General features: G+C 38.9%; 1 protein-coding gene across 1 annotated transcript in view; it reads right to left on the bottom strand.

The window, feature by feature from the left end:
* LOC140838585 (protein ACCELERATED CELL DEATH 6-like) overlaps positions 1–13850 on the bottom strand; it is a 29892-nt gene that overhangs the window by 2743 nt on the left and 13299 nt on the right.

Below are 13850 nucleotides of genomic sequence, written 5' to 3'. Positions count from 1 at the left end.
GGCATAATCGCCTAGGACATCCCTCCAACAAGATTCTGGCACGCACACAAGATCGGCTGCAATGTCAAAGGATCAATTTGGACAATACTAATCCATGCTATATCTGTCCTTTGGCTAACAAAAAAGGTTATCATTTGTTTCAAATCATCATATGTCTTCATCTCCTTTTTATTTGATACACTGTAACATATGGGGACCATTTGCTGTTTCTAAGCTACATGATCAACGATACTTTCTCACACTTGTGGATGATTGTACACGTTTTACTTGGGTATTTCTCATTCACAGCGAATCTGATGCACCACAATATGTTACACGATTCTATGCTATGGTAGATACTCAATTCAACAGTAAAATCAAAGCTATTAGAACCGACAATGCTCGAGAATTGGCATTCACAGATTTAATCCAAGCAAAAGGAATGATACATCAATTCTCTTGTGTACAAAGACCCGAACAAAATTCTGTGGTTGAGAGAAAACATCAGCACTTGCTGAATGTGGCACGGTCCTTGTATTTCCAGTCACGAGTTCCTCTCAGGTTTTGGGGCGAATGTGTCTTGACAACAACCTTCTTGATAAATAGGATGCCTTCCCCTTTGCTACAACACAAGACCCCTTATGAACTCTTGTACAAACACACGTTTGACTACTCTGCTCTCAGGGTCTTTGGATGTTTGGGTTTTGCTTCCACACTTTCTGTCTCCAGACATAAATTTCAACCACGAGCAAGGACGTGTGTTTTTCTGGGCTATCCACCTGGAATGAAGGGATATAAGATGTATGATATCCACAATTCCGAAGTGTTTGTTTCATGGGACGTGGTGTTCCATGAAAATATTTTTCCCTTCCACTCAAATAATATGTGAGATCCCCGAGACTAAAATAGCTTTGATAGGCATTTTGGTAAATAAGTTGAAAAATATTCAATTTATTTTGATGGCATTTTCGTAGATAAGTTGAAAAATAATGAATTAATTTTAAGGGTAAAATGATAAATAGTGACATATCTTTTTCATATGAAGCCCAAATGATTTGAGATTTGGATATGACGTAGAAAACTTAAAGACAGAAGTTTCATGTTTTGAGTTTTGGAAAATTGGATCGTTTGATTGGTCCAAAGTGATACACCGAAGTTAAAATGTTAAATAGTATAAATTATATTATATTATATTAATAAATATAATAATATAATATAATATAATATTAAAAAAAATAAAAAAAAAAGGAAAATGAGATAAATATGAAACGTACGTAAATATGGAATTCAAGTAATCTTCTTCAGAGACAAAGCCGAGAGGAGAGAGGGGAAAAGAAATAGGGTTTTCGGATTTTCTTTTCGATCGTGCGACTTATCGGTTTATCCAATCGACGAACCGACTTCAGATCTAGGATTGTTGACACGAGGTCTTCGATTTGAGGTATAAATTTCATAGTTTTGGTGATGTTTGAAATTCATCGATTTTTGGAATAAATCCGATAAATTATTAAATCATACAGAAACTGAAAATTGTTGACTAGTGTATGATTTTAACGAAGTAGAGATGATTATAGTGATGTTATTTTAAATTTTTCCTAATTTATTATAATTAGGGAATTTTAATAGTTGGACTGAGATTGAAGAATTATGTGTCGGTTATATATGCGGTAGAATAACTGACAAGAAACTAAGTTTTGAAGTCGGAATTGAATTATGTTCCGATTTCGATTTGATATGAATTTTTGAAGTTTCAATTGATATTTGAAACTCATATTAATGATTTTGGAGTATGTTATTGATTGGAATGAGTATGTTATTGATGTAGATAAAGTATTATACTGATATCTTCAAGCTACATCGACTGGAACGAAGAATTGAGGTATGTTGCGACCGGGTAACATACGACAGGTATCTGTATTATATGATATATGTTGGATTGATTTGATTGATTGGATTGAGAATATGTGTCTATATGCCTATTTGTTGATTTGATGTGGCATACATGACATTGAGATTGAGATATCGATGTATAAAATAAATATTTTGTTAACACACATCATTTTATGCATACATCGATACATGACATGCACGTTGAGCTATGATCCTTGGATACCCTGATATGATTTGATTGGATTCCGGGGTTTGTGAACACAATCGCTATGCCGATATTATATGACCCGTAAAGCATAGACAATTGTGGCCCCATATGATTGGATATGAGATGTGGGATTGACGACGCTTCGTCGACGTCGTCATATGTGTATTCCCATATCGGCCGGTGTGCCAGCTCGAGCATTGATTTGATTTGATAGCGATTCGATTGATTCTGACATGTGCTCAGTGGATGGGCATTTGACCTGATACCTCCACGACATACATGCATTGCATACCATATATCGTTGTTTAGATATCTGTGGTATATATGATTGGTTGTTCCATACGGAGCTTTGCTCACCCCCAAGGGGGGCTGTTGTTGTCTTTGTGTGTGGACAATGGCAGGTACTCCAGGATATCAGGAGACCAGAGAGGGTACTTCTGGAGGGAGCCACAGCTTGGGCTGAGGTTTAAATTTATGTCTTGTTCCCAGTATATATGTATATGTATCTATATACCGGGGCATGTCCCGAGGATATGAGATGTTTGTATGTGATTGGTTTTGATTATGTGTGGGCGTGTTTTATGATTTGAATTTAGATACTATTTTTAGTATTTAAATATCAGAAGAGATATTTTGGGCTCATTGTAAAGAAATTTTAAACCTGTTTTCCGCTGTGATTAATTAAATCCTAATCTGATTGCATTGTAATAACGATTAGGAGCTAAGGGCCCCACACAGAGTGGTATCAGAGCATAGCTGGGAATGCTCTATTGAGTCTTGTGTACACTTAAATAGGCACAAATGAATTGTGCGTATGTGTTTGACTTATTTGTATTACTTGCTCTTATGTGATTTGATTTGAGTAAGTATCTGATGAGATTGATGATATGAGATGATGATATGAGACGATGAGGTTATGAATTGATATGAAATTGTGATATTCATCTTTTGATTTGGAGATGGATCACACAAATGAAACTGCGGGTAGCAGTACTGAGAGGATTGTTGGGCAATTTGAAGGGTTGTCCATGGATGTTGTGATGGCTCGATTCCAGGATCTGAAACCACCGAAGTTCTTTGGCACTGAGAGTGCTGAAAGAGCTGAGGTCCTGGCTAAAGGATATCGAGCACTTGTTTAATATTGTTGAGTATTCCAAGGCTCGGAGACTGAAACTTGCTTTGTATCAGCTGAAAGACCGAGCTAAATCTTGGTGGGAAGCCGCTGAGATTGGATTGAAAGAGGCTGGAACTGAAGTCACATGGGATGTCTTCAAGGCCCAGTTTTTGGAGCAGTATTCCCCTTCTTCTTATTATACTGCTCAGGAGAATGAATTCAATAATCTGCAGCAGGGAACGATGACTGTTGTAGAGTATGCTTCGAAATTTTCTACTTTGTTGAAGTATGCACCTCACGTAGCTGGAAATGCGAGGGCGAAATATAACAGGTTTGTAAATGGTTTACATCCTGTTTTATATACATATGTTGTTTCTGGATTGCCTACCAGCTACGCAGAGGCAGTTGAACGAGCTAAGGCAGCCGAGGCTGGACTTAGGCGGGGAGGTCCACATTATACTCCTCCACCACCGGTGTCAGCTCAGCAGCCTACTTTGCGACCGAGGGGTAAGAAGTTCAAGAAGACTGGCTCTGCTTCTTCGTCTTCTTCGAGTTCTAGTGGATCACAGAGAGGGAGTCCTGTGATTGCTCCCTACTGTAGCCACTGTGGAGGCAAACATACTATCGAGCAGTGTCGAGGTATCTTTGGTACTTGCTATCAATGTGGGCAGGAAGGCCATTTCTCTCGAGTATGTCCGAACAGGGGTACGACTTCTGCTCAACCCCAGCCAGGATTTAGAGGTGGCCCTAGTATGATGAGACCTGCTGTTCCTGTTCCATCTTTTCAGCAGTCGAATGTACCAAGAGCTCGAGGACCTGATGGTCAGACTGCTCAAGGCCCTCAGCAAGTTAGAGTGTATGCCATGACTGAGGATCAGGCGAGAGAAGCTCCTGGAGGTGTGATTGCAGGTATTTGCACGCTTTGCGACTATCCTGCACGTGTTTTATTTGATACAGGAGCATCTCATTCATTCATATCTCATGCATTTGTTGCATCTCACGATATTGAATGTACCCCGTTGTATGATACTTTGTCGATAGCCACGCCAGCAGGGAAGATTATTTTGTCTGAGAAAGTTGTACATAATTGTGTATTGATATATGAGGATAATGTGATATTTCTGAATTTGATTGTCCTCCCAATGCACGACTTTGATTGTATTGTTGGCATGGATATCTTGATGACAAATCGAGCTACCGTTGATTGTTGTCATGGAGTGGTTCGATTTCGACCGATTGATGGACCCAAGTGGAATTTTTATGGCAAGGGTTCCCAAGCCAAAATTCCATTGGTATCTTCCTTGGAAATGTCTCGACTTTTGAATAGCGGAGATGAAGGTTATCTTATCTACGCTATTGATATTTCGAAGAAGGAGTCTTCTTTATCTGAGATTCCTGTTGCGAAAGAGTTCCCGGATGTATTTCCCGATGAGATTCCTGATTTTCCTCCTCATCGAGAAGTTGAGTTTAGTATTGATCTTGTGCCGGGGACTGCGCCTATATCTAAAGCTCCTTATCGTATGGCACCATTGGAATTGAAAGAATTGAAAGAACAATTACAGAATCTTCTCGATAAGGGATATATTCGACCGAGTGCATCACCTTGGGGAGCTCCAGTTTTATTTGTTCGAAAGAAAGATGGTACGATGCGAATGTGTATCGACTATAGGCAACTGAATCGGGCTACTGTGAAGAACAAGTACCCACTTCCTCGTATTGATGATTTGTTTGATCAGCTTCAGGGTACTTCTGTATACTCGAAGATTGATCTTCGCTCTGGGTATCATCAAGTACGAGTTCGAGACGAAGATGTGCCCAAGACTGCTTTTCGTACGAGGTATGGCCACTATGAATTCTTGGTTATGCCCTTTGGTCTTACGAATGCTCCTGCTATCTTTATGGATTTAATGAATCGGGTCTTTCGAGATTATCTTGATCGATTCGTTATTGTATTTATCGATGATATTCTTGTTTATTCGAAATCGAAAAAGGAGCATGCTGAACATCTGAGACTGGTACTTCAAACTCTTCGTACTAGTCATTTGTATGCCAAATTGTCCAAATGTGAATTCTGGATGGACAAGGTGATATTCCTGGGCCATGTCATTTCGAGACATGGTATATCTGTTGATCCTTCGAAGGTCGAAGCTGTGTTGAATTGGCCGAGACCTACGAATGTTCCTGAGATCCGTAGCTTCATGGGTTTAGCTGGTTATTATCGTCGTTTTATTGAAGGATTTTCGAAGATAGCTAAACCTATTACTCAACTGACACAGAAGAATCAGCGATTCATTTGGTCAGATGAATGTGAAGCTAGTTTTCTTGAATTGAAGACGAGATTGACCACAGCACCTGTGCTTACTATTCCCTCAGGTACCGGAGGATTTGTGGTTTGTACAGATGCGTCTGGTAAAGGTTTGGGCTGTGTTATGATGCAACATGGCAAAGTGGTTGCTTATGCATCTCGTCAATTGAAATCTCATGAAACACGTTATCCTGTTCATGATCTCGAATTGGCTGCCATTGTGTTTGCTTTGAAGATTTGACGCCATTACTTGTACGGAGAAAAGTTTGTTATCTATTCGGACCATAAGAGTCTGAAATATCTCTTTTCTCAATCTGATCTGAATATGAGGCAACGCAGGTGGATGGATCTCCTGAAAGATTTTGATTGTGAGATTCAATATCACCCTGGATCGGTGAATGTTACTGCGGATGCCCTGAGCCGTAAAGTTTATGATTCTGTTTTAGCTTCTGTCAATGTCGCCAAAGTACACGAGGATATTTGTACTTCTGGTTGGACTTTTCACTCGAATTGGAATTCTGTCACTGTCTCAGCATTGCAAATTGAGCCGAATTTGATATCTAAAATACGAAAGGCCCAACGAAGCGATGCTTAGATCCAAAAGTCGAAAGAACTTGTATCTGCTGGACATCAGTCTGGATTCCAGATTTCTTCTGATGGTTCTTTACGACTTAATGGTCGGCTGGTAGTTCCTGACGACTCTGATTTGAAATCTGCCCTTCTTCGAGAAGCACATTGTAGCAAATACAGTATTCACCCCGGAGGTCGAAAGATGTATTTGACATTGAGACCTCAATTTTGGTGGAAACGTATGAAGAAGGACATTGCTGAGTTTATTTCGAAATGTCTTGTTTGCCAACAAGTGAAAGCCGAGAGAATGAAACCAGGGGGTTTACTCCATAGTCTCGAAATCCCAAAATGGAATTGGGAACATATTGCTATGGATTTTGTGACTCGTTTACCTCGTTCGCCCAAGGGCTGTGATGCTATTTGGGTGATTATTGATCGGATTTCGAAATCTGCACATTTTATTCCGTATGAACGGACTTATTCTTATAAGAGAATGGCCCGTTTATACATTGAGAATGTTGTGAGACTGCACGGGGTGCCAGTCTCAATTGTATCTGATCGTGATCCCAAATTTGCTTCTAAATTCTGGGGTAGTTTTCAGGAAGCGATGGGTACGCGTTTGGCTATGAGTACTGCTTATCATCCTCAAACTGATGGCCAAACCGAGCGTACGATTCAAACGTTAGAAGATATGTTGCGTGCTGTGGTGATGGATTTCAGAATGGGATGGCAAGATGCCTTACCATTAGTTGAATTTTCTTATAATAATAGCTTTCAGACGAGTATCGGTATGGCACCGTTTGAAGCTCTTTATGGGAGACGATGTAGATCACCGTTATTTTGGGATGAGATTGGTGAGAGACAATTGACTGGACCTGAAATGATACAGGAAATGAACGATAAGGTTCAGTTGATTCGGCAACGGATGAAAGCTGCTCAAGATCGTCAAACGAGTTATGCGAATAAACGAAGACGACCCTTGGAATTCCAGAAAGGTGACAGAGTGTTTTTGAAAATATCTCCTTTTAGAGGTACGGTTCGATTTGGCATGCGAGGGAAATTATCTCCTCGATATGTTGGGCCATACAAGATTCTAGATCGAGTTGGTGATCTTGCGTATCGATTGGCATTGCCACCAGCTTTATCTGCTATTCATGATGTGTTTCATGTTTCTATGTTGAGGAAATATGAACCAGATCCATCACATGTGCTTGCACCTGATGAGGTTGAACTTGATCCTTCTCTTTCCTATGTTGAACAACCTGTTCGCATTATGGATCGAAAGGAAAAGATATTGAGAAACAAATCGATTCCGCTAGTTCGAGTGCAATGGACACGACATGGTGTTGAAGAATCAACGTGTGAATTGGAAAGTAAGATGCGAGATTCGTATCCGCATTTGTTTGATTCTATGACATCTGTTCCATTGTATTCGATGTATTATGATCTTTTTTCTGATTTTAGATTTGATATGTACTATAACTGGTGACATATATATGTTTACCAATGTTATGTATATAGAGATGTTTGAGATTTCGAGGACGAAATCTTTTAAGAGGGGGAGAAATGTGAGACCCCGAGACTAAAATAGCTTTGATGACATTTTGGTAAATAAGTTGAAAAATATTCAATTTATTTTGATGGCATTTTCGTAGATAAGTTGAAAAATAATGAATTAATTTTAAGAGTAAAATGATAAATAGTGACATATCTTTTTCATATGAAGCCCAAATGATTTGAGATTTGGATATGACGTAGAAAACTCAAAGATACAGAAGTTTCATGTTTTGAGTTTTGGAAAATTAGATCGTTTGACTGGTCCAAAAGTGATACACCGAAGTTAAAATGTTAAATAGTATAAATTATATTATATTATATTATTATTAATATAATATAATAATATAATATAATATAATATTAAAAAAAATAAAAAAAAGGAAAATGAGATAAATATGAAACGTACGTAAATATGGAATTCAAGTCATCTTCTTCAGAGACAAAGCCGAGAGGAGAGAGGGGAAAAGAAATAGGGTTTTCGGATTTTCTTTTCGATCGTGCGACTTATCGGTTTATCCAATCGACGAACCGACTTCAGATCTAGGATTGTTGACACGAGGTCTTCGATTTGAGGTATAAATTTCATAGTTTTGGTATGTTTGAAATTCATCGATTTTTGGAATAAATCCGATAAATTATTAAATCATACAGAAACTGAAAATTGTTGACTAGTGTATGATTTTAACGAAGTAGAAATGATTATAGTGATGTTATTTTAAATTTTTCTTAATTTATTATAATTAGGGAATTTTAATAGTTGGACTGAGATTGAAGAATTATGTGTCGGTTATATATGCGGTAGAATAACTGACAAGAAACTAAGTTTTGAAGTCGGAATTGAATTATGTTCCGATTTCGATTTGATATGAATTTTTGAAGTTTCAATTGATATTTGAAACTCATATTAATGATTTTGGAGTATGTTATTGATTGGAATGAGTATGTTATTGATGTAGATAAAGTATTATACTGATATCTTCAAGCTACATCGACTGGAACGAAGAATTGAGGTATGTTGCGACCGGGTAACATACGACAGGTATCTGTATTATATGATATATGTTGGATTGATTTGATTGATTGGATTGAGAATATGTGTCTATATGCCTATTTGTTGATTTGATGTGGCATACATGACATTGAGATTGAGATATCGATGTATAAAATAATATTTTGTTAACACACATCATTTTATGCATACATCGATACATGACATGCACGTTGAGCTATGATCCTTGGATACCCTGATATGATTTGATTGGATTCCGGGGTTTGTGAACACAATCGCTATGCCGGTATTATATGACCCGTAAAGCATAGACAATTGTGGCCCCATATGATTGGATATGAGATGTGGGATTGACGACGCTTCGTCGACGTTGTCATATGTGTATTCCCATATCGGCCGGTGTGCCAGCTCGAGCATTGATTTGATTTGATAGCGATTCGATTGATTCTGACATGTGCTCAGTGGATGGGCATTTGACCTGATACCTCCACGACATACATGCATTGCATACCATATATCATTGTTTAGATATCTGTGGTATATATGATTGGTTGTTCCATACGGAGCTTTGCTCACCCCCAAGGGGGGCTGTTGTTGTCTTTGTGTGTGGACAATGGCAGGTACTCCAGGATATCAGGAGACCAGAGAGGGTACTTCTGGAGGGAGCCACAGCTTGGGCTGAGGTTTATATTTATGTCTTGTTCCCAGTATATATGTATATGTATCTATATACCGGGGCATGTCCCGAGGATATGAGATGTTTGTATGTGATTGGTTTTGATTATGTGTGGGCGTGTTTTATGATTTGAATTTAGATACTATTTTTAGTATTTAAATATCAGAAGAGATATTTTGGGCTCATTGTAAAGAAATTTTAAACCCGTTTTCCGCTGTGATTAATTAAATCCTAATCTGATTGCATTGTAATAACGATTAGGAGCTAAGGGCCCCACATAATACATCAACACCTTTAGTAGATATGTTTCCTGATGTTGTGCTTCCCAAACCAGCAATTGAAGATTTCCACTCTACTGCTCAAAATACAGATATTCTAGAGGACTTACCAACTCCCACATTGGATGAAATGCTCATTCCATCTGATCTTCAGTCCACACAAATCCAAGCACCAACTCGAACTTCCACCCTAGTTTCTCAGCCACCATCATATCTTCGGGACTATCATTGCAATTTGTTACTGCATAAACCACAAACAGACTGCTCGGCTTCATATCCTTTAAGCAATCATCTTTCTTATGATCTTTTAACACAGCATCATAGAGCTTTTGCTCTCAATGTCTCTGCCAAATTTGAGCCAAAGTTCTATCATGAGGCTGTTCATTTTTCTCAATGGAGAAATGCTATGAGTGATGAACTATCGGCCCTAGAAGAAAATCGTACCTGGTCTATCGTACCTTTACCACAGGGCAAGCATACTGTAATGCCCGAGAATTTAATTACCGTAATCTGAAATGATTTGGATACGATTACCGTAATCTGAGATTAATCTGAAATGACTTATTGAATTTAATCAAGATAATTATAGACGGAACGGATCGGACTAGAACACATGAGAAAGGTGTAAATGTGTGTGCCAAGAAAGAGCCCCGCGCACATGCGCTGTATGGATTGGCGCACATGCGCGGAGCTGGCCGAGGCTTGCGCGCACATGCGCGAGATAATGCGCGCACATGCGCGGCAAGGCCAGAACCAGTGGCGCATATGCGCGAGTAGAGTGGCGCATATGCGCGGGAGGGCCAGAAGGGGTGGCGCATATGCGCGGAATTAATGGCGCATATGCGCGAGTAGCATTTTCGCCGAGACAGTAGGTCTCGCGCATATGCGCGAGTAGTGGCCGCGCATATGCGCGAGACGTGCTGCGTGAAGAAGTATGCCACGTTTTCTACATGCATGGAGTATATATATATACATATAACAAGCGTCTCTCATTCAGAATAAGTAAAGGAAATCGACAAGTTTGGGGGAAAGCTTTGTTCTTTTCTTTAGAAATTGATTTATGAGCAAATCGTTTATCTGAATTGGAATCCGACTTCAGTTCTGAACTCCTCTCGCTACGAGCTACACAAGGACGTAAGTTTTATTACGTTTAGACAAGATTTGAATTTATGATGTTGTTAGAATTGAATATGATTCAGATATGGTGTTTCTGCTACCGTAGATATTGTAGAATCGAAGTCAGATTTAGAAATAGACTGGTTATGACATTGTTATGAATTTTATAGTTGATTTGATTGAGATTACTATCAGAATTATGCCGTTATTCATTTTAAAGTGTACCGGTACTGAAGTTATAGAATGTACTGAGATTTATTAGGAATTCTGGTATTATAATTGTGATGTTAAGACTGACGGGGTACAAGACTGTATTGTTATGCCATCTAAACATCAGTGGGTACAGATTGATCAGATTCAGTATTGGTTTCTGTTATCTTGTGATATGGTTGATATGAATCAGATTGTAGTTATTCAGATATTGACCAGACAGATTTTGAATTGGATTATACATTGATACAGTGTATTGGTTATTGTCATTTCAGATCAGATATGGACAAATTCGACTTCGAGACTTCGTCTTCATCAGACGGGGACGACAAAGGTATAATTCATGTGATATTCGGGAAGAACAACTCAATTGAGATCGCGTTGAGTTGCCCAATAAATCACATACTATACTCTTATTACGTGTTATATGATTATGCTATGATTATAGATTGTTATTCATGCATTAAGATAGGACAGTCTGGAGATCAGGCAGACTTCTAGATGTTCGGTGTATCTCAGCTTAGGAGTAGCTATTACTCTTATTGCAGCCGTTGATACAGCTCAGACCAAAGTCTAGGAATAAGACGTACAACACCACGATTGGTTGGGTATGTGACAGCCAGTGACGTCTTATTCACATCGGGATCCCTAGAGTTATAGTTGAGTCGAGTCTAGACATGATTTGATTAGGACTGCATGCTCATATGGATGTGGCTCCTAGATCATGGGACCCATCGTTATTGCTTTCAGTTATGATAGCATGTTTGTATGATTTAGATTGTTTATGTGCATATTTATTGATTTAAATTGCATGCGAGTTTAAATGGATTTCGTAGATTAGGAAATCTATTATTTTGATTCTAATCATGATTTATTTTGAATATATACATGCTTACCATGTTTTATACTGGGATTTATTCTCACCGGAGTTATTCGGCTGTTGTCTTGTTTTGTATGTGTGCATGACAACAGGTGGGGCTGGATCAGGGTCGAGAGGACGATGAGAGAAGACGAGTTAGCGTGGTGATTCCGGACTTGTAGCAGATTTGGTTTATTACTTGAATTTAGTAATTGAACCTTAGACTTAGGTTGTACAGTATTGTACTTTTCTACTGAACTGTAGTTGTTATGCAGAAATGTATATATTGTTTAGATTCCATTACCTTCCGCAGTTTTTATTTAAAACGAAAAATTTTTAGACCCTGTTTTATCTTAATTGATAATTAAATCTCAAAGATGATTAGCGTCCGGGTCCCCACACATACAATTGGTTGTCATTGGGTATTCAAAGTTAAATATGCCTCCAATGGCTCGGTTGATCGTTACAAAGCTCGATTAGTGGCTAAAGGCTACACTCAACAAGAAGGTGTTGATTTCTTTGAGACTTTTTCACCTGTGGCTAAACTTGTCACTGTCAAAATTCTCTTGGCCCTTGCTGCCATCAACAATTGGGTCTTAGTCCAACTGGACGTCAACAATGCATTTCTCAATGGCGACTTATTAGAAGAAGTCTATATGGATTTTCCTTTAGGCTATTCCAAGATACCAGTTTCAGGGGCTCGTTCCGATCGTTTAGTGTGTAAACTCAACAAGTCTTTATACGGCCTCAAACAAGCTTCTCGGCAGTGGTATTCTAAATTTTCTCATTCGCTTCTTAGCTTTGGTTTTACTCAATCGAAATCAGATTACACCTTGTTTACTAAAGGAACATATTCATCCTTCACTGCGTTGTTGGTATATGTCGATGATATCATCATCGTTGGTCCATCTCGGCATAACATTGACTCTCTCAAAACCTTCCTCAACAGCCAATTTAAGTTGAAAGATTTAGGGTCCTTGAAATACTTCCTCGGGATGGAAATTGCTCGTTCAAAGGACGGGATTTCTCTTTGCCGACGTCAATATGCTTTACAACTCTTAGAGGATACTGGATTCCTTGCTGGGAAGCCAACCACCACTCCCATGGATCCAACTCTTCATTTATCGGCTGATCAAGGAGAATTTCTCCCAGACTCCTCTATGTATAGACGCCTCATTGGTCGCCTTCTGTATCTCACCATTTCACGTCCTAACATCACATATGTTGTCCACAAGCTGAGTCAGTTTGTTGCTCAACCGCGTTCCGCCCATTTGACAGCAGTTCATCACCTTCTTCGATACCTTAAATCATCACCTGGCCAAGGAATTTTCTTTTCAGCTACCTCATCACTTCAACTTAAAGCATTTTCAGATGCTGATTGGGCGTCATGTCCAGATACTCGTCGTTCTGTCACGGGCTTCTGTATGTTTCTTGGCGACTCACTTATATCTTGGAAAGCCAAGAAGCAAACCACCACTTCTCGATCTTCTGCCGAAGCGGAATATCGAGCACTGGCAGGGACTACTAGTGAATTGGTTTGGATCTTGCAACTGTTAAATGACTTCCATGTTGCTGTACCTTCCCCAGCTGCCATCTTCTGTGACAATCATGCTGCCATTCACATTGCCAACAATCCGATTTTTCATGAACGTACTAAACACATCGAGATCGATTGTCATTTTGTTCGAGAAAAGATAGTTGCTGGGCTCATCAAGCTTCTTCCCATTCGATCACACCTACAACTCGCTGATATGTTTACAAAACCACTCCCCTTTCATCATTATCGACTCTCATGTCCAAGATGGCTATTCATGACATATACCGTCCATCTTGAGGGGGCGTATTAGTTTTAATTAATGCTTAGTCGGCTAATTATCAGTTAACATCACAGTTAGTGGTTCAATGTTTTAGTTAGTTAGTTAACTAGCGTTGCATATATCTGTACAAACGAGAGTTTATTCTTCACTTGAGCAATAATAGAGTTTTCAGTTTTTCTTTCTCAATTCATGCTCAATACATCCAATACTGGAGGTTACTTTTCTCTATGTTTTGTAATACACCGAAATTCGATTATCGAAT

Source organism: Primulina eburnea, chromosome 8, assembly GCF_022965805.1.
Source record: "Primulina eburnea isolate SZY01 chromosome 8, ASM2296580v1, whole genome shotgun sequence".
In the NCBI taxonomy this organism is placed as follows: domain Eukaryota; kingdom Viridiplantae; phylum Streptophyta; class Magnoliopsida; order Lamiales; family Gesneriaceae; genus Primulina; species Primulina eburnea.
This window is presented reverse-complemented; position numbering and strand designations above follow the sequence as displayed.